The sequence below is a fragment of the Talpa occidentalis genome, unplaced genomic scaffold (assembly GCF_014898055.3).
Source record: "Talpa occidentalis isolate TD23 unplaced genomic scaffold, MPIMG_talOcc4v2.1 talOcc4.10, whole genome shotgun sequence".
NCBI lineage: Eukaryota > Metazoa > Chordata > Mammalia > Eulipotyphla > Talpidae > Talpa > Talpa occidentalis.
In genome coordinates this window covers 83850191-83869521 of record NW_023600993.1, presented here as the reverse complement: position 1 = coordinate 83869521, position 19331 = coordinate 83850191, and the positions used below count along the sequence as shown (strand labels likewise).

Below are 19331 nucleotides of genomic sequence, written 5' to 3'. Positions count from 1 at the left end.
GGCCAGGCCAGCAGCTCTCCCATGTGCAGAATCCTGGAAGTTGGTGGGGTCGTTGCCCTACTTTATCAGTGAGTAAATTGAAGCCCTGAGAGGACAGGTTGGAGAGCTGGAACATAAACTGTTGTGTGGGGATCCCAAGTCAGTGTGTTCTCCCCAGTCAACTGGGTAGTGTCTGCTCTATCCATAGCACAAGTCAGGGCCATAGTTCCTGCTCTCAGGGTAGGGAGACACTCTGGGTGGAGTTGGGCTGTGCCTCCCTCAGGGGGGTTTGTCCTGAAGGAGGTTACATTTATTCAGGACTTTGATGAATGGAGGGGAGGGGGAGCTAGAGATATGGGGCAAACATTCCTGGGGAGGGTTTACAGTCTGAGCAAAGGACCAGAGGGGTGGTTGAATAAAGCGCACATATCCAACATTCAATACGGAAACCATTATCCTGGCCGCATCCTTCTGAAGTGCCTCCTGAGAACCTCAGCCACTGGATTGAGGGCAAAGCCAGTGGGAGCTCCAGCTTGGAAGAATGCATCTGTGCTTGCAGAGCCAAGACTTGTCTAAGACACTCCTGCTCCTCCAAAAAAGTGTATAGGGATATGAATAATACAAGGGCTCCCACATACATGACCTCAAGTGGGCCTTCTGTGGGAGCACTACCTTTAGCCCATTTTGCAGGTTGGCATGCTGAGACTCAGAGAAATAGAATGCTCAAGGTCACTTATCCAAGAAGCGACACAGTTGGGACTTGTTCCCTGATCTGTGTGTATAAAGTCTGTGCTCTTTAAAGCCCTTTGTTATCTCTGTGCCAGTGGAAACCAGAAGTTGCCATTGAACTCCTGGAGATGAGTGTAGTGATGTGTGGTAAATATTTAATAAGCTCTTTGGAAGGAAAAAATGCCTCGATTCATAGCATTTTCTGATTTGATTTCCATAACTGATATGAAGCTACTAGTGTGACATCATTGAACTTGGAGTTGGGAAGAGATGAACATAATTAGTTCTTGCAAATGAAAAGAGCCAGTTCTAGTGGACCAGAGGATGGAAATCCCACTCCTCACCAGAGTGGCCAATAAAGGCCTTCAGACAAGTCTCGAGGGCTGAGGAACCTGCTCCTCCAGCCTGGGGCCTGTCCAGACTCCTGGGAAGCTGCAGTTAATCTTTAAGCCAACCTTGCAAACAAGTGTAGCTATTTCTCTAGGTTAGGCTGGTCCTGTGCTGGTAATGCTGCTGACTTTTTGTGGACTTTAAGCAACTCCTTTCCCCTCTGGCCTCAGTTTACCAACACCTAAGAGCTACCATTCATTAAACACCATCCTGGCCACCTTCGCACTTGTCAGTTCTAACCATCCCAAAGTCCGAAACAAGGTTCACCCTTGTTTCGCAGGCAAGGGGGCTGGACTGGAGAAGCTTAGACTTGTACAGGTGCAGCAGGTGGACAACTAGCCTGACTTTGAACCTAGGTCAGTCTATCTCAAGGCCTTGCTCATTCTTTTTCTCCTGGATGCTGTATTGTATACTGAGTCCTTTGCGTCCCTTATAGATTTCCCTTCCCAGCTCCTCTCAGGAGAAGCCGAGGCCTGGGTCATTTGACTTGCCTGGATCTTAGTTTCCCAGGTGTGAAATGGGAGAAATTTCAGAGAAGGGAAATAGAGGCAGGGCTGGTATTTTAAGCTGAATTCATGTCCATCGCCCCTGTGCCATGATTCCAGGTAGACAGGTGATGTGCCAAGGGTAGAGTATTTACCCTCAATAGGGTAGCGCTAGAGTCTGGGCCAGAAGTGGTGGTGGTGGTGGTGGGGTGTCAGACAGTGGTGGGGAGAGGCTTTGTGACCTAAAGCAGCATTTCCTCAATGTCTCCTTCATCTGCTATGCTTCCTGTCCTCTGTATTAGAAGCCCTTTGCTTCTTGATTTAGTTGGAAGGGTGACTGCCAGGAAGTACCTGCTTCAACCTTGTCCTAAGCAAGGCTATCCATACTATCCTGACTGCTGATGGGTTGCTTTAATTACCTTTTAAAATATCCATTTCTAATGAACACACATCTATTTAAACAAGTGTTGTTCCTCCCCACACTATCCTGTTCCAGCCTCCACTTAGGGAACTTAGGTCAAGGCCAGAGTCTGTGTCCTAGTTCTTGTTAGATGATCCCATTCTCTTCTTACCCCTCAGGTTCTTCTTCTGTAAAATGGGGGTAATCATCACTTGTCCAGTCCATGTGGTTGTTAAGAATAGACTCTAACACTATGATTTAAGTGAGATTTATCCCAGGAATGAGTGCGTGGTCTTCATTCCAATCAATTTTGTATACCACATTAACAATATAACAGAAATTTGGTCATTTCAATAGGTGCTAGAAGCATTAGACAAGTCTCAAGATGCAGTTATGACAGAAACAATAAAATGGCTATGGGAGGAGCATATGGTCATATATGACAGACCCACCGCTACCATCATACCCTGAAGATCTAAAAGCTTCTCCTCTAACTCCTCGTTGCCTTTCAAAAGGAACCAATAGCCAGGTCAAAAGAGCAAATGGGAGTGAGGGCTCATGAAATGCTGAGAGTAAACAGAGGCGTCTTCACATACGCAGAGTAAGCTCTCCTGTTGCCTCAGAGTTAACTACCCATATGTGGGAATTAAAAATTGACAGATACTTGGCTCAACAGACCTCTAACAAAAGGTGAATATGGAGTATCATGCCTTTCAAACTACAGCGTCTCAAATCAATTTTTGTGAATGACTAGAATATTTCAATAAAATGAATCAAAATCTAAAAAAAAAAAAAAAAGACGCTAAATCACCCCGAGTTGCTCACCATGGTACCTGGCGAGGAGTGACCTTCTGTTCTGTGGATGTCGTTCTCTGAGGTACTGATAAGCGCAGGGGCGGTGGCTGTGGGGGAAACTGAGTGGGTGGGTTGCGGAGACTTAGGGGGGCGTTTCGGCTTGGACAGGCCCGGGGGTCCTCAGGGTGGGGCACCCTCCCGGGGCGGGGGAGGGGGCGGGGCTCCAAGCCCACAGCCCCCGCGGCGCGCTCCCTCCCGCGGGCTCGGACCCCGGCTCCGCGAGGGCGGGCGCTCGGGTCCCCCCGGGGTCGGCGCCCGGCGCCCGGCTCCGGCCCGCGCGCTTCCTCCTTCTCCCCCTCCCGCGGCCGCGCGCCCCTCCTCCCGCTCCCGCGCTCCCTCCCTCTCCGCCTCCCTCCTCCTCCCCAACCCAGGCCGCGCCTCCACGTCCTCCCTCCTTTCTCTCTCGGTCTGTCTCTCCCGCCCGGAATCCATTCCGGCCTGGGAGCCGGAGCGGCCCGGCCGCCGTCTGCCCGACCCCCGGCCGCGCGCTGTCCCCCGCCGGCGCGCCCGCCCAGGTGAGCGCCCCCGCCCCCCGCCCCGCGCCCCGCCGCGGGCCCCCGTCCCGGCCGGGAGGAGCCGCCCCGCCCGGGGACCACCCTGGCGTGGGCTCGCCGGGCCGCGGGGCTGCTGCCCGCGCCTCCACCCCGCACCCCCGGGCCGGGCCGTGATCCCCAGCGCCGGGCGGGCTCACGGGGTTTGCCCCGCGCGGCCTTTTGTTGTGATGCGGAGGGAAGGGCGCTGGTGGGGGGCTGGGGGCGTAGGGGGCCTGTCAGTGCCGGGACCCCCTCTGGCTCCCCCGCTGATTACGAGCCCCCTGAGAATCTGGGAGCCAGGCCCGAGCCCCCCGGCCAGGTCTAGGCCAAATCTGAAATCTGAGTCAGGCGGAGCCGCCTCTGACCGCGGCTGCGGGGCCTGGCGCCCCCCGCCCCGCGATGGGGGGAGAGAAGAAGGGGTCGTAAGGCTCGGTGGGCCAGGGGACGCCGGGCCGGGGGCAGCCGGGCCGGGCACCAGGACCTCCCCAGGATTCTCGTGGGGTTTCTGGTAGGCCCTAGAAGGGACTAGACCAGACTGTAATTGGTCCTTGCTGCCCACAGCCCCCAGCCTCGCCCCTCGGCAGGCCTAGCCGCCTGCCTGCTCAGAAGTTGGCAAAAGTTTTGGGTTTTCGCCACCAGGCTGGGTCCATCCGCCTGCTTGGGCTGGGGGTGGTGGTGGGTTTGAGTCCCAGCAGGCGCCACCACTTGCTCTGCTGTGTGTCCTCTGACAATTGTTTGCCCTCTCTGATTTGGGGGGTCCTCATGGGTGGCAGGTGGGTCTGAGTGGAAGGATGGGGGTGAAGTTAAGACAGAACCTGTGGGGTATCCGTTCAGCCTCTGGGACTTCCGGGCAGACTTGAGAGTTGACCATGCAGGGCACTGAGCTCAGTCAGGCATTGTACAACTGGGGCAGTGGCCCCTGGATTACTTAGGGTGAGACCAAGCCCAGCCACCGTGTGTCTGAGATCAGACTTGGTTTCAAGATTGGGCCAGTGGTGCTGTTGTTGACCCTTTTCTTAGCCTCCTGGCTGCAGAGATAAGAGACTTGGGTTTCTCATCTCAGTGGGTGACCTGGGCTAAGGACTGCCTCTTTGAATCCCCATATGTGGAAGAGGAATCTTTGGGGGAAGAATCTGCACATTTCCGTTTACTGGGCATGCAGTAGGTGCTCCACAAATGAGTGCTTCGGGGGATGTGTTGTGAAAATGGGTGGGAGACAAAGTTGCTGGCCCTCCTAGCCTCCTAGTGGGGCTCATGTCCAGAAGAGGTTGGAAATGTCCAAAAGAGTGCTGGAAATGCTGTCTGATAACTCCTTGAGAAAGAAGCCATTCCAGCACAGACCTGCCACCCAGCTGCTGTGTGGCCTTAGGCAACTAATTGCTCCCTCTGGCCTCAGTTTTGTGGAGTATAAAATGGGCGAATGATAATGATAGCTGATAATATCTGCTGAACACCTCCTGTGAGATTGGGAACTCTTTATTCTCATCTTGCTGATGGAGGATGTTTATGCTCATTTTGCTGATGGAGAAAATGAAGTTCAGAGCGGGGAAGTGGCTTGACCAAAGTCACATAGTTGGAAGCTGGGATTGGAATCTATATATCAGAGGGGTCTGGCTGCCCTTCCACCCCTCCATTATTGGGGTGACTGCCCACGACAGTGCAGGAAAAGACTATACTGGTGAGTGATTGTATGGAAGCCACAAGGCCCTTTGGGTGAAGTGGTTTGCTTTGGTGATTTGGTCTTTCCAGCCGGGGAAATGATTTATGATGTGTCACCTCACTCAGCTGACTGCCTAGGTCCTCCTATGTGGCTCCTGCGCCTTTGTTTCTGAAGGTGTTTCTGCCAGGAGCACTTCCCTTATCTACTCTTGCTCTTTAAGACTTAGCCTAAGACCACCTCTTCCAGGAAGGCCCTCTAGCTCTCTTTTCTTCTCCCCAACCTCTTCTTGCAGTATAAATTATCCACAGCTTATAGCCTAGTTTCTGCTTTTGCTTCTTCTTGTGTGTGAGCTGGGAGGTGAGGGATGTCTGGCTCCTGACAGCCAGGGAGGAGGTGGCTTAGTGACCCACTGATAGTCCCCACTCTCATTTCACTGATCCTCAATTGACTGCATTTCCCCAAACCTGCTTAGATACAAGCATCCATGACCCTGTGTTGAGCACCTTCTGTGTACCAGGAGCTTTGAGTTAGCAGTGGAGCCGTAGGAGGCATCTGGACTTCCGCTGTGGGGGCGTAGCAGTTTGCTCAACAAAGAAGGGAAGAGAGTGTGCAGACCCTCCCCTGGATCACTGGGGTGTGGTAGTGGTCAGCCTGGGTGGGTCCTTGCTGGGGGATTTGTGAACAGGCTTCTGGCCTTCCAGAAATTTGATTCTAGAGAGTGAGTGGAGTAACAAACAGGTTACTGAATAAATTAACATAGAGTTATAGGTGTGATAAGGGTTCCAGGTGCAGAGGAATCTTAAAGGAAGCTTGTAGGAGTTGGCCAGGCCTGGATCTAGGGGATGGGCTTGCTAGGCAGAGAAAACTGCATGTACATAGGCCCCGAGGTGGGGGAGTATGTGCTGTTCTGGAGAAATAATTGAAAACCTGTGGCTCTGAAGCACAGAGAGTTAGGGGGAGTAGGTGAGAGGTGAAACGATAGGGTGTTATCAGCAGGGCTGGACCATGTGGAGCCTTGTGGGCCTTAGGGAGGAGTTGTGACTTTATCTTCACTGATTGGTGTCCTCTGCAGGAACATGCTGGAGGCCAGGGATTCAGAGCTGGCCAAAGGACCTGGTGCAAATAGATCTGTGGGCTGGGCTCCATGTATCCTGCGGGGGCCTAGATCTGGTGATGAGAGGAAGAGGCATTTGAGGCTGGGCTTTGGAAGTGAAGTAGTTCAGAGGGTGAAGGCAGGAGAGGGAAAGACCCAGGAGTTAGGGATGTATAATACAGAGTGCTGGAGACTGGGAGTGAGGTGGGAGCAGGGAGGAGTTAGCTGGAGATCAAAGGTAAGGGTACAGGCATCAGACAGGCCTGGTTCAAGTGCTGACCATCCCTACTAACTGTGTGTCTTTAGGTCAGTCGCTGTATCTTTCTGAAACTTAGTTTCCTTGTCTTGAAATGGGGACAATAAAAATCTCCCTAAGGAGTAAAGGAAGGGCTGCATGCCCATGGCTCATAGTAGGTACTCAGATGATGGCATTGCCTGGGTGTTGTTGCTTTGGGCAGTTTGGTTGGCCCAGTGAGTCAGGCCCCACCAGCCATGTCGTGAGGACTTTGAGTGGATGATCTCACTGGTGGTGAGGGGGGAGTGGAGGGGACTGACATAGAAAAAGATGTTGGCAGTCAAGACCTACCCATGTGCTGGGTGCCTTGGGCCCTCCCCTGCCCTCTCTGTGCAAAGAGGCCAAATTGGGGAAAGTACTGGTATAGGTCAGTCCAGCTTCTTGAAAGCTCGCCTTAGTGAGATTGGCGCCATTTTTCAGAAGTAAATAGAGGCACACCTTGGGGATTTTGCAGGTTCGATTGTAGATCTTTGCAATAAAGCAAACAGCACAGTAAAGTGAGTCATATTTTTTTTGTGTTTCCCTGTACATGTAAAAGTTATGTGTGTACACTATACTGTAGTCTGTTAACTGTGCAGTAGCATTACCTTTAAAAGTCAATTTACAGATCTTAATTTAAAAGATCTTAATTTTTTTTATGACAAGAAGTGCTAACCACTCCCAGAGCCTTCAGGGAGTCCTAATGTTTTTGCTGGTGGGGAGGTCCTATTAAAAAATGCAGAGTGGCAAGTGCCATGAAGCAAAGCCCAGAGGTACTGAGGCCCAGAGTAGAGGGTCCACTGACCTAGGTCTCCCAGGTGCCAAGTGCCGGGGCTGAACCAAGATGGTAGGTGCTGGACTCCTAGTCCAGGGCTTGGCACTGCCAGGGTTCCGCCATGTCTCGGCGCCTCTTATAGTTGCTTCATAGGGCCTCCAACCCCTGCTCTGGGCATTTCTACCAATTTCATTTCCTGCCTTGCACTCCTATCTCCCCTTAGATTCCCACAGCCCTTTGCTTTCCCTCCACTGCTCCTACCCCCTTATCTTCATGGTAAACTCTTTTGGTTTCCATTTGACCCCCTGGAGGGGAAATTCCTCTGGCTGCCTCAGTTTCCTCATTGTGAGGTGGGATAATATGAGTCACTGCTCCCAGGATGTCATAAGGGGACTGAGCTAAAGCACTTAGCACATATGAGCTTGACAAGTAGGGGTGGGAGAGAGCCAGACACAGATGGCAGACTGTTCCTTTGGCGGCTGACACATCTTTCCTGTGACTCAGTTTCTGAAGCTGTAAAATAGGCATGGAGCTTGCACCTAGTAGGACCAAGAGGAGAATGGGATGGGGCTGTACCTTAGGACCTCCCATGGTGGCCAGCTCTGCACCACTGTTCCTGGGGACGGTGACCCGACGATGCATCCCTTGTGTTCGAGGGCCTGTTCCAAGCTGTATGTCCAAAGGCAAGTCACTTAGCCTCTCTGATAAGTCTCTGAAGACTTCACTTGTGAAGATTAAATCCGTTAACATCTTCCAGTGACTTGAATGTACTGGGTGTTTAATAAATGTCCTTCTCCCTTCCACTCCCTTGTGGGGGCTCAGGTATTATCCAGTTTGGGGGTAATCCTGGACCTGAACCAAGAGGCCAAGATTGCTCTCTTGAGAAGCATCCTGAGGCCCATCGTGGCTTCCTGGGAAAGAGTGCTGTGATCAATTAGTCGTGTCTGCCATGGACAGAGGATTAGAGACCATTGTGTGTGTGACATCAGTTTGTCATTTCTTATGTGTGCTGACCTCTTTTCACAGATGGAGGGATAGAAGCCAGAAAGACCTAGGACATATTATCCAGGCTGGGAGAAGAATGTACTTCTCTGGTTTGACCCAGGGCTCTCCGCACCCACCAGACTGCCCCTTCCCATAGCACAACCCCAGTGGGTCTCTGTTGGGGCAAGATGATTGGGGAGCACCATGGAGCTGGAGCCAGAACTCCATTTCCTTACTTCTTGCTGTGGGGCCTTGAACAAGTGACTTCCCCCAACCTGGGCACCCTCTTTGTCTCCCCAGAATTATGCAGAGAAGCTCCAGAATAAAATGAGAAGTCAGAGATGAAAAGAACCAGATGATCATAACCAAGTCCCTTCCTGCTCCAGTCCTCAGTTTCCTCACCTATAAGGTGTGGGGTCTTCCTTCACTGAGGCTCTGTGCTGGGGATCCTGGCCAGGGAGCTCTCCAGGGGCAGCCCGAGTTGAGTTCTCTTTGTGTGGGGCGGGGGCTGCCCAAGTGGCTAAGGAGCTGGTGAGGGACCATGGGGTGGGCTGTGAGGGGCGACTCCCAGCACTGGCACTGGGATGGGAGGCACGGTTGGACTGGTGTTGGGAAGCTCGGCCTCCCCTGCAAGGTCTGATTATATACTTCCAGCTGCTTGGCTCAGATTTGCCCCCTTGACTTTCATTCTGTGTGAGGTCGATGTCCTCATGTTGTGAGACCCCCTCCCCCGAGCCAGGTCACGGAAAGGTGACCCATTCTGTCTCTTGCGCATTGTGCTGCCTGGCAGAATTTTTGTTCATATTACACAGAAGAGGAAACTGAGGCTCCAGAAGGCCATGGTCCCCCTCTGAGTAAGATGTGAGCTCAGAGTTTCAGGTGATTTGTCTTGTCTGATTTCCCAAATGGGCAGCCCCAGATGGATCTTGGGCGTGTTGCTGGGGTAGGTGATCCTGACTTTCTGGGCCTCCAGCTCTGGCCAATGCATCTCCACTCAGAGCTGGAGTACTGGGGTCTTGTGGGGAACCCCAGGATTGGCACATTGAGGGTGCTTAGTGGATGGTCATCGCATAAAAGGAGTGGAAGTTGCAAGGCTTTGGAGTCTGTTGGTTCTGGTTTCAAATCCTGGTTCCACCACTTGTTTGCCGTCCGTGATCATGGGAAGATGATTGATCCGAGCCTCAGTTTCCCCATCTGTGAAATGGAGATGATAGCGCCAGGACCAGCTTTGATGAAGAGTTGTGGGGATCTAATGTTTGCTTGCTCTCAGTATTTCCAAGTGCCTGGGATTAGGTAGATAATTCCCTGACGAAGTAGGAATTCTGGGCTCTGCAGCCCATCGATCTGGCCATCTCTGGGACTGAGACTGGATATCAGTGTGTGCTGGGCCTGTCAGTGGGCCAGGCTGGGGGAAGATTAACTGGAGGCACACCAGTCTGGGGCCAGCTCCATCCATGCCTGCCTCAGCCCTTGCCCTCCTGTGACTTGTCGAGGCTGCTCAGTGCTCTAACCCTGACATTCAAGGCCCCCTCACTGAATGGGTTCATCTCTCCAAAGGTAGCTGCCATTTGGGCATTGGGTACTTTGTGGCTTTGCCAGCTTGGTCTGAGAGGTGGGAACTGCTACTTCCCTGGTGCTTTGGGAAAGGCAGCAGAGACTCAGAGTGTCTCAGAGAGGAGGGGATGAACCCAAAGTAAGATTACTGGAGGCGCTTTCGTCTGGGCCACGCGCTTTCCTCCCACATTTCTTTTTCACTTAGGGGACCCACCTGCCTTTCTGTACCATTAGCTGGCTGACTTCCTGCTTGCCCTGGGTCCTCAGCCTCCATGTCTTTGTCTCTGCGGTCCTGCTGCCTGGTGTATCTTCCCTTCAATACCCTTCTAGTGGCTGAAATGCCTCTGCCTCCAGAAAGCTCCTGATCACCCCACCTGAGTCCATCCTTCCCTCCTCCCTATCCCTCGTTCCTTCTTCATCTTCCCTCATGGCCCTGATGTATTCTACCTTACGTGGCAAGTCATAGGATTCTTTTTGCCTCCAGGGGTGTGCGGTGATAAACATCACTCCCAAGGATGCCAAGGTTTACAGTTTACTAAGCACTTTCCTTTGAGCATCCCCAGCAGGGCTGGGAGCGAGACAGACCATTATAATCTTGGCAGATGGGAAAACTGAGACCTCTGGGTCATGCCAGGTGCTGTGTCTGTTTGAAAAGGTAGAAATGAACCTTTTCCCTTTAAGAACCCCTGGTGTTCTCAGGCAAGAACCCTTCTCTTAGAGCCCCAAGAAAGCCTTGATGTATTTTCAAAAGGAGGAATAAGAGGTTCAGAGAGGTGAAGTGACTTGCTTGAGGTCACACAGCCAGGAAGGCTAGCTGAACCAGAAGGGTTCTTTCTAGGAGTTAGGGAAAATGAGGATTGTGCCCACTCTCCTACGTCTTCTGAGTGGAGACTCAGATCAAACCAGGATCTGAAAGAATCATGAGCCCCAGTAGACCAGCCCTGGAGACCCTCCAGCAGTCATCTAGTACCTTTAGCAGGGGATGGAGCCCTTGCTCAGGGAATGCATGCTGGGGTCTGACCCTCATGGCATCCCTGTGAAGCTGCACTTCTGTTCATATCTCACCAAGGGAAACTGAGGCTCAGAGAAGCAGAGGAACTTGGGCCCCCCTGGTGGCACAAGGGCTTAAGTCTCAGTGCTATCAAGCTATTACCAGCCATTGCAGCATGAGTTTGATCCCTGCCATGGCGCAGAAGACCTCTTCTGTCTTGCCTGCTGCTCCCCTCAGCAGTGTATTTCAGTAGATCTGCCTGTTCTGTTTCCCATTCTGTCTCTGGTGGATCCTCTCACTGCCTCCCTACCCCCGCACCTCTGGCCTAGACCTCAGCTCTTGTATGCATTAAAAAAAAAAAAAAGAAGCAAAGGAACTTGCCCAAGTTCACCCATAGCACATGGATTTGGACCAGGGCCTCCTGAACACTATAGGTTTGCCCAGCCACATCCTGGCTGAGCCCTTTTTAACCTTCCATCTGATCCTTGACCCTCTTCCAGCCCTTCCCCACCATCCTTTTCAGGGCATCCACCCTGACCCCAACCCATGGTGAGTCAGTTCACCATGTTGTACCTCAGTTTCCCCCTTTGGAAAATGAGCCCAATGGTGGCACCCCTATCATGGGCTTGTTTTGAAGATCCAGTGAGGTTTCAACCATGATGCTCTCAGCAATACCAGCACAAATACAATAAATGTTTGCTGTTATTATAATTTGGATCAGTCTGGAAAGGAGGGGAAGGACAACCCCATTCACCAGATGGGAAAACTGGGGCCGAGAGGAAGGACATAGCACCACCAGGCTGCAGGAGGATGTCATGGTCAGAAGGATCCTGGGTATGTGTCTCGCTTGCCAGGGGGGAAACTGTCTCCTACTAGGACTCAGGCTTCTCATCTGTGCAGTGGGAGAGACAGTTGTGTCCCAAAGTACCTGTACAGCCCCTGGGGAAGAGGGGCGGTTAGGGGCTCCTGTCACGTGTCCTGTGCACTTTGCCCCTGACTGATGTCAGGCTGAATCAGGTACCACATCTCCTGGCCCATCTGCCTTTTCTGCTGGGCGCCCCAGGCAAATGGCGGCTCTTTTTGAGCCTTGGATTCCTCATCTCTGAGATGGGGCAGGAGTCTTTCCTGGTCGGGTGGCCAGGAAGACTGGATAAGCTCATTCCCCCTAAAGGCCACCATGCCAGGCTTACAGGCAGAGTGCTGTCACTGGTCATGCTCAGAGGGTGGGCTGGCAGGGATTCTGATTGGCAGGAAGGGGGTCAGCATTACAGGCAGAGGATCCACATAAGCAAAGACTTAGAGGTGGGAAGTGCAGGGAGCTGCTAGGTGAGGGCAAGTGGAGGACCTGCCACCTTCCAGGGTCTGCAGTGACCCAGAAGGACGTAGGCAGGGTGTCAGTGCCGAGGGCCATGACGATGACCTCCCTCCCTGCCACACTGTAGATTTCCTTTTGAAGCCCTGAGAGCGGCCACCTGCCCTCCCCACCCCCATCCCTGCCAGGTGTTCCCGAAGGCCCTGGAACCAGATGAGCCACAGTTCTATTTGGGGACAATTCTGCTGTTCCCATTTCTCTCCTGTGCCCTAGTTTTAGAAACGACGTGGGTTTGGTTACCAGCTAGCCATTTGCAGAAAGCCTCCCCCCTCCACCTCGCCCATACCTTAGATCTGTGGGCAGTGTGGGCAAAATAGGACTCAGTACTGCCTGTGGGAGTTACTCCCAGCCTCTGTCCCCTGTTTCTCCGGGCAGGGAATTGATGGCTGGATTTTAAAATCATCTGCTGGTAATGTCGGGGTCTTGTGCTAGGTGCTGAAACCCCAAAGGTGCAGTCTGGGGGCAGCTGGCACCTTGGAGGAACGGACGCAGATCCTGAGCATTGCTCTACATGCCGTCAGTGCCATATAACCTATGGCGGCCCATTACAATGCCAGAACGGTGCCCAGAGGAGCTGATACCTGGCCTGAGGCTTGAAGGGTGGGCAGGAACTCAGGAGGTAAAAAAAAAAAGGGTGGGAGCTTCGGGGAAGAAGGGACGGGGTGAGCACAGATCTGGAGGTGGAAAGTAGGCTGGTGTGTAGTCATAGCCCTGGGAGGGGTGAGTGGCAGGTCCTGTGCTGGGTAGCTGGGTGATAGGTTGATAAGCTACTGAGGCCTCACATCCTCACCAGACTTTGTCCTGTGGTTGCTGGGCACAGGGCAGGTCTCCTGCTGAAAGTCTGATGGGAGAACAAAGAAAGAGAAGGATCAGAGGTGGTTCAGTCCTCAATTACTGTTGCCAAGTGAAGGTTGCCCACAGAGATGGGGATCAAGAACCCTGCCCTGGGGCCTTGGAGGGAGTAGGTCAGGGAAAACTTCCTGGAGGAAGCATTGCTTATGACCTACTTTGAAGGATAGGATGGTTGGGAGGGGTCTGAAGGTGTGGCATGAGCAGCCCCTCTTGGTGGAGCTTGGTGGAGCGGTAAAGTAGTCACCAGGGAGGTTACCAGTACCCATGTGTCGAGGTCCTTGCATGTCTGCCCGCGGGTCTGCATGCTGGCCTCAGGTCGTGAGGAGAGACTGCTGGGCCGTACTGATTTATCAGGCTCTGAGGGGGAGTACCCTGCTCAGGGTCTGTGCCAGTCAGTCCCTCCTGGCAGTGTGGTTGGTGAGGTGGTGCTGGTGGCTGCACTGAAAGCAGATGGACCTAGAGAGAAAGTGGGTGCTGACCAGGCTTACAGCAGGTCTGGACTTGACAGGGGAACATCAGGTGAAGCATGGGGGTACCTCTGACCCCTGGTTTGCTTGCTCTCTGTCCTTTCCATGTAAACACCTGCTTGGCAGGAAGTGGTGGAGACATGCTAGGACCTGGCTGGCAGATTCCGAAGGTGCCTGGGGCCTGGACTAGGTGTGGGGCAAGGGCTCTGGGTTCAAGTCCTTCTTCCCTGTTGGGTACACCATCCCAGGATGGTCCCTGCTCAGGTGAAGGACCAGGCATGGTTATCTAAGCCTACCTCCAGATGGGCCCCATGACCCTTTTTAACTCAGTCAGGGTGATTTGAGAGCCATGAATGAAGACTCTGGGGACAGATGGGTCTGGATTTGATTCCCAGCATCATTATTTGCTAATAGGGAGACCTTGGCCAAGTGACTTCACTGTCTGAGCCTCAGTTTCCCCAGCTACAAAAATGAGGGTCACCCTGGAGCCTCCATCCTGCGACTCCTAGGGAGGATTAATAAGATTTGAGAGGACTGTAGCCAACACTAGGATGTGGTTTTGGAGCTGTTGGCCTAGCTGACTGGGGGTGCAGGGGCGTCTGAGGGGCGGCTTCCGGTCTGCCCCAGGCTCTCAGCACTGAGGACAAAGCCTCTTTGTGGTGGGACAGATGGAGCCTGGGAACTCCCCCCCTTTCCTTTGGGGACTGAAGGGCTGTGTGCCCCTCCTCCTCACCCAGTTCCCTTGGGGAAGGAGTTCTTAGATTGAGAGAATGGGAAATAAGTCAGGAGGAGAGGCAGGGCAGCTGCAGCTGGGAGGCCTGAGCTTGATTGGTGAGCTTGGATGAACCCTTTCCTTCTCTGTGCCACCTTCTCAGGACCCCAGGCATCCCTGGCAAGGCCCAGACCCTCTGTGTGTCATTTATACATCCATCTACCCATCCACCCATCCATCTGTCCACCCATCCGTCTGTTCATTCATCATTCATTCAGTAATTTCCAAGTACCCCCTCCATATTAGACCCTGTGCTTTTAGTCACTCTCCATTCTGACCAGATGTTGTCTAATAATCCCAGCTGTTCATGATTTTGAATATTATTCGTGCTGTAGAGTATTCAGATGTGAGTAAGACAGAGTGGCCCCTGTCCTCATCAGACATGTATTCACTCAGCGAGTTACATCATCAGGGCTGTGACCCATGTTAGAAAGAAGTTGAAGGTCTTCACTTGGGCTGGGAGGTCAGAGAAGCCTTCTGTAAGGAGGTAGCTTTTGAAATGAGCTACCCAGAGCAGAGATGCCTGGATATGCTGCTATTTAAACAGGTGGTCAGGAAAGGTCTCTCTGAGCAGGTGATATTTGAGTAAAACATTTGGAGAAGTAAGGGAGTGAGGTGTGTAACTGTGTCCAGAGGAATGATGCTCTGGGTGGAGGGGACAAGTGCAAAGGCCCTGAGGCAGGTGCATATTGGGTTCTGTGGGAAAGGGGAAGAATTGAATGAATGATAGGGGTGGGGCTGGAAGTGCTTTGTAGGGCCTTGGTGGCCCCTGGGAGGACTTTGTCCTTTGTCTTACTGTGTAAGGGCTATGGGGGATGTCAAACTAGGATAACTGGTTCAGTGTGGCATTTCAGAAGGACCCCCTGCCCCCATTGGCCAGCCTGGAGGAGGAGGCTGGGCCTGGAAGAGGGGGTGGACTTGGTAGGAGGGAAGGAAGGGGGTTCCTTGGAGGTGGAGGTGGGACTGATAGGGTTTAGAACTGGGCTACATGGGGGACAGGAGCACAGGAGGGATCATCCTTCCTCTCAGCTACTGCTAATGAGGGGCTAAGTACACCCCCTACCCAGCCCACAGACTCTCAGTGGGCTTTGGGTTTCGGGTTCCTGTTTGCTTCCCATCAACCCCTGAGTCCATCTGGAGGCAAATAGGCCCAGCCGCTCCACCTTCCCTGAGTGTGGGGACAAATCTTCCAATTCCTGCAGCTTTAAACAGGGGTATACCTTGGGTGAAACAGGCAGGCGCCTACCTTCTGACAGTTGTAGAAAACTTAATGGGTACCCTACGACCTGGGTTACACAGTGGGGCAGGTTTGGGGCTGGGGGAACCCTGCCCTGAACCATCTGAATGAGATAGATGCAGTTCAGTGTGACCTTGGAGGTGGGGTCAGGGGCCCTGAGCTCCAACTTACTATGTGACTTGGGCCTCAGTTTCCTCTGCTGGGAAACAGAACAGAACCGCCCCTACCCAAAGACAAGCATACCAGGTGGACAAAGTACCTGGTGTAAAGTGCCCGCCTGATGCCATGCATTCAGTGAGTGCTCAATAATCAGTAATTGTCTTATTGCTTCTGTAGTAAAGACATGTGCTTGAGCCCGGGCTCTGGCGGTGTCTGCCCCTAGAGCTGGGCTTTGGAGCAGGTCCAGAGGTGCCAAATTGCCTAGAAGAGGTCCCCGGAATCTATGCCCATGGGGAAACTGAGTCCAGAAGCACGCAGGATTGGCTCACGGCTACACAGCAACTTGGGACAGAGTAGGGTTTTATACCAGGTCCCTGGGTCTTGCTTAGCTATGGTCCCACCCACTTCTGGGCCTTGCCCTTCCCAAGGCTCCCAGGCTTTGTATGTGTCCTAGCAGGAAGGGATTCTGCCCTCTACAATCTAGGTCAGGGCCTGTAGTGTGGAAGGGGAAGAAATCCAAAGTCCTTGGGGGCTAGAAGAGTTCCGTCTCTGTGGGGCAGGGACTTGGTGGGAGCTCCACAGTGCCCTACTTAACCTTTGCCCTGCCAGGGCCTGGGTCCTGTCCCCAGCAGCACCCCCCAGTCTCTCTGTCCATGCTGACATCAGCCTGCAGCGCCCCGCCCCACCCTTGCCACACTGGCAGAGCCGGTTTGAGGCCTGTCAGCCCCTGGCAGGTCTGCACTGTGGACGCAGGACTAGACATGTTCCGCTGCTTGGCCTGTGGATGGCCTATCGCTTGCTCAGCGAACTTCCCCTGGTAGACGTTCTGTGGCTGGGCCCCTGCCAGGCGTGGCTGGAGGCAGGAAGCGGTCTCAGACTTGCACACTGCCCTGTGTCAGTCAGGGTGGTCGAAGCTCTGCCACAGAGATGTGCCAGGCAGTGTCAGGAGAGCACAGTGGCCAGGGCAGAGGCTGTGGGGCTGGACAGACCCAGGGCCAAACCCTGTACCTCCTCATCTTATGGGGCACTGCCCTTTCTTCTCTTCACCCCTCATCTATCCCTTCCTCCTGCCATCCACCTATTCATTTAATCCTCCTGCCCTCCACCAAATATTTATTGAGCACTGCTATGTGCTAGACAGTGTCCTAGTGGCTGGAGAGACAGCAAAGAATGCACAAGACTAAAATCCCTGCTCTTGCAGAGCTTACATTTTAGTGGAGACAGAAAAACACAACAAATAAGGAAAATATACACAGGGCCTGTAAGGCAGTGGTAAGTGCCGTGGAGTAAACATAAAGCAGGGAAGGGAGTGAAAGTGTGACTGGGTGTGGAGAAGCTGGTGCAGTTCGATTGGGTGACCAGGGACCAGTTCTCCCAGAAACTCACATCCAGGGAGGGGCAGGAGGAGTCTGGTCCCTCCCTGGGGGAAGGGAATCCAGGTAGAGGAAACAGACCATGCAAAGTCCCTGAGGTAGAGGCGTGCCGAGGCTGGAACTCTGTCGGAACTGCAAGGAGACCAGGCAAACAGAGTGAGCAAGGGGGAGAATGGAGAGAGGTGAGGGCAGAAATATCCAGGTGCAGGTCAGGGAGGGCCCCCAGATCATTGGCTTTTAACTTGGCGTGTGAAGGGGATCACAGGAGAGTTCTGAGCCATCTGGCTGTGTGTGGACAGACTGCGGGGGTGAGGGTTGAGGCAGGGGGACCAGTGGAGCAGCTATTTTGCATTAGTGCAGGAGGCGGGGGGGGGGGGGGGGGGGAGATGGGGTAGTAATAGTTTGCCCAAGGTGGGGTGTAATGAACTCCCAGGAACTCATCACTGAACCGCAAGGACCGCCCACCAGTGACAGCTCTTTCTGCAGCTCTTTTGCCCCCTCCCCCATCCTGTGTCATCTTTCCTGCCTAAAAGAGAAGGACTCTGGTTAAAAAAAAAGTAGCCACAAAACTGTAATCTTTTTAAAAGAAATGAACAATAGCCTTTATATCAGTAAAACCTCCCTTCACCCTTCCTCTCTGTGCTGTAAAGCGGTTCATAGTGGCCGCTTGTCCCAGGCCGTAGTGAGATAATCCAGGTAGGAGGCTGAGCACAGGGCCTGGCACACAGTAGGTACTCAACAATAAGTATCAGCTGCTATTATTATTGAATGATGGCAAACTTATACCTCATTTGCTAGGGTCTGGGCCCTGTTCTCAGCACATTATAAATATGAATTTATTTAATTCTCACAACAATCTTTGGAGGTGGGTTATTATATTTATTCCTATTTTATAGGTGAGGAACTAGGTGCTGAGAGGAGTAACTTTCCCAAGGTCACTCAGCTAGGAGGGACCAGACCTCCAATTCTTAATCCACATGGGATGGAGACTGTGTGAGCCCAGAAAAGCATGGGGGGGCAGGTGAAGTCAGAAATTGCCTCTGATCAGGCCCAATGGGTGCACTGGAGTTCATAGGTTGGGGGCGCTAGGTGCTAAACCTTCAGTGGAGAAACAGCTTGTGAAAGGGTCTGGAGAGAGTCCAAGGGAAGACCCAGGGTGGGGAGAAGGAGCCTGCTGCAGAGGGCACATCCAGCCTTGGCCTTGATCGAGTGAGCCGCCGGCAGGAGTGTCAAGGGTTTTGGCCATCTTGCTGCACACTGTCCCCCACCTCAGGCTCCATGCCTTCTCCCTCAGAGGTCTGCCGAGGACCCATTTCATGGATGAGCAAAGGGACGGCTGGGTCTTCCTGAGGTCACACCTCCAGGGTAGGCTACCTGCAGACCTAGAGCGGTGAGGAGAGGGTTGGAGCTCAGGGCTGACTGTGGAGGGGCCTGGTGACCAGGTGCTCCTGCCCACCAGTGTCCCTGGAGGGAGTTACTGCACAGACGTGGGCAGGGAGGAGGGGACACTGTATGTTCCCAGAGCTGCTGGCAGGAAATAGCGGCGCCGTGGGCAGGGGCCGGCTGGCAGTCATACCCTGTGCCCATCAGCCATCAGGAGTGGGGCAGCTGGGCGCCCAGGGAGAGATAACCTTGCAGAGGCTGGAAGAGAGCAAAACTTGTCACTTTGGAACTTGTCACCTCGGTGCTCCCTTTGATGATCCCCTGATATTGGGGGTGGGGCGAGTATGTGTCTGCTGAGGAAGCCTTGCCATGGCCTCTGTCCTGGAGCAGATGCTGAGGTCTGAAAGGGACGTGATTTGCTCAAGGGCACACAGTGATTCTGATGGAGGTTTATCAGGCCCTGTCAACTGGCACCTTTCTGGGTCCCTGAGGCCTGTCTGGCCTGTGGGTCATTTGGGGCTTGCTCGTCCTCTTGCTAGCTCCCGCTCAGCCCAGAGCTCTTGGTCCGGGTGTCCTGAGAGTTTTATCTTGGGTCCAGTGCCCACACACTCATTCAGGGCCGCTTCCACCATGCTGTGTGGCCTCAAGCTGGGCGCGCTCAACCTCGCCTCTGAAGGGGGATATCTCACTGTGGTCTTTTGGGTGACCTCCTGGCCCCCTGCCCATTCATGTGCTGGGCTTCCTAGCCTGGACTGGGGGATAGAAGCTGGGGTGCAGTGGGGGGAGGTCAGTGAAACCTCCCAGTCCCATTGACCCACCAGCCTCAGGACACTCGCAAGGGCAGGTGGATGCAGAAGCCTCCATCCCAGTGCCTCCCTCGTGGGCGTGGGCCTCGAAAGAGGGAGAGATGGAGGGAAGTGGAGCCACCACCGTGTGCCTGTCTTTACCCTGGGGAAACTGAGGCTGTGTGGTGTAAGCTGACCTGCCTTCTGTGCCTTTCTCCAAACGGCCTTT

General features: G+C 53.5%; 1 protein-coding gene across 2 annotated transcripts in view; it reads left to right on the top strand.

Moving 5' to 3' along the window:
* The first annotated feature begins 3295 nt into the window (after positions 1–3295).
* Positions 3296–19331, top strand: part of SRC (SRC proto-oncogene, non-receptor tyrosine kinase) — a 49643-nt gene continuing 33607 nt past the window's right edge. For both annotated transcript variants that reach the window (XM_037495403.2, XM_054696634.1), the window contains exon 1: positions 3296–3353. The gene's annotated coding sequence lies outside the window, so the exon portion shown is untranslated. The remainder of the gene's footprint in view (positions 3354–19331) is intronic.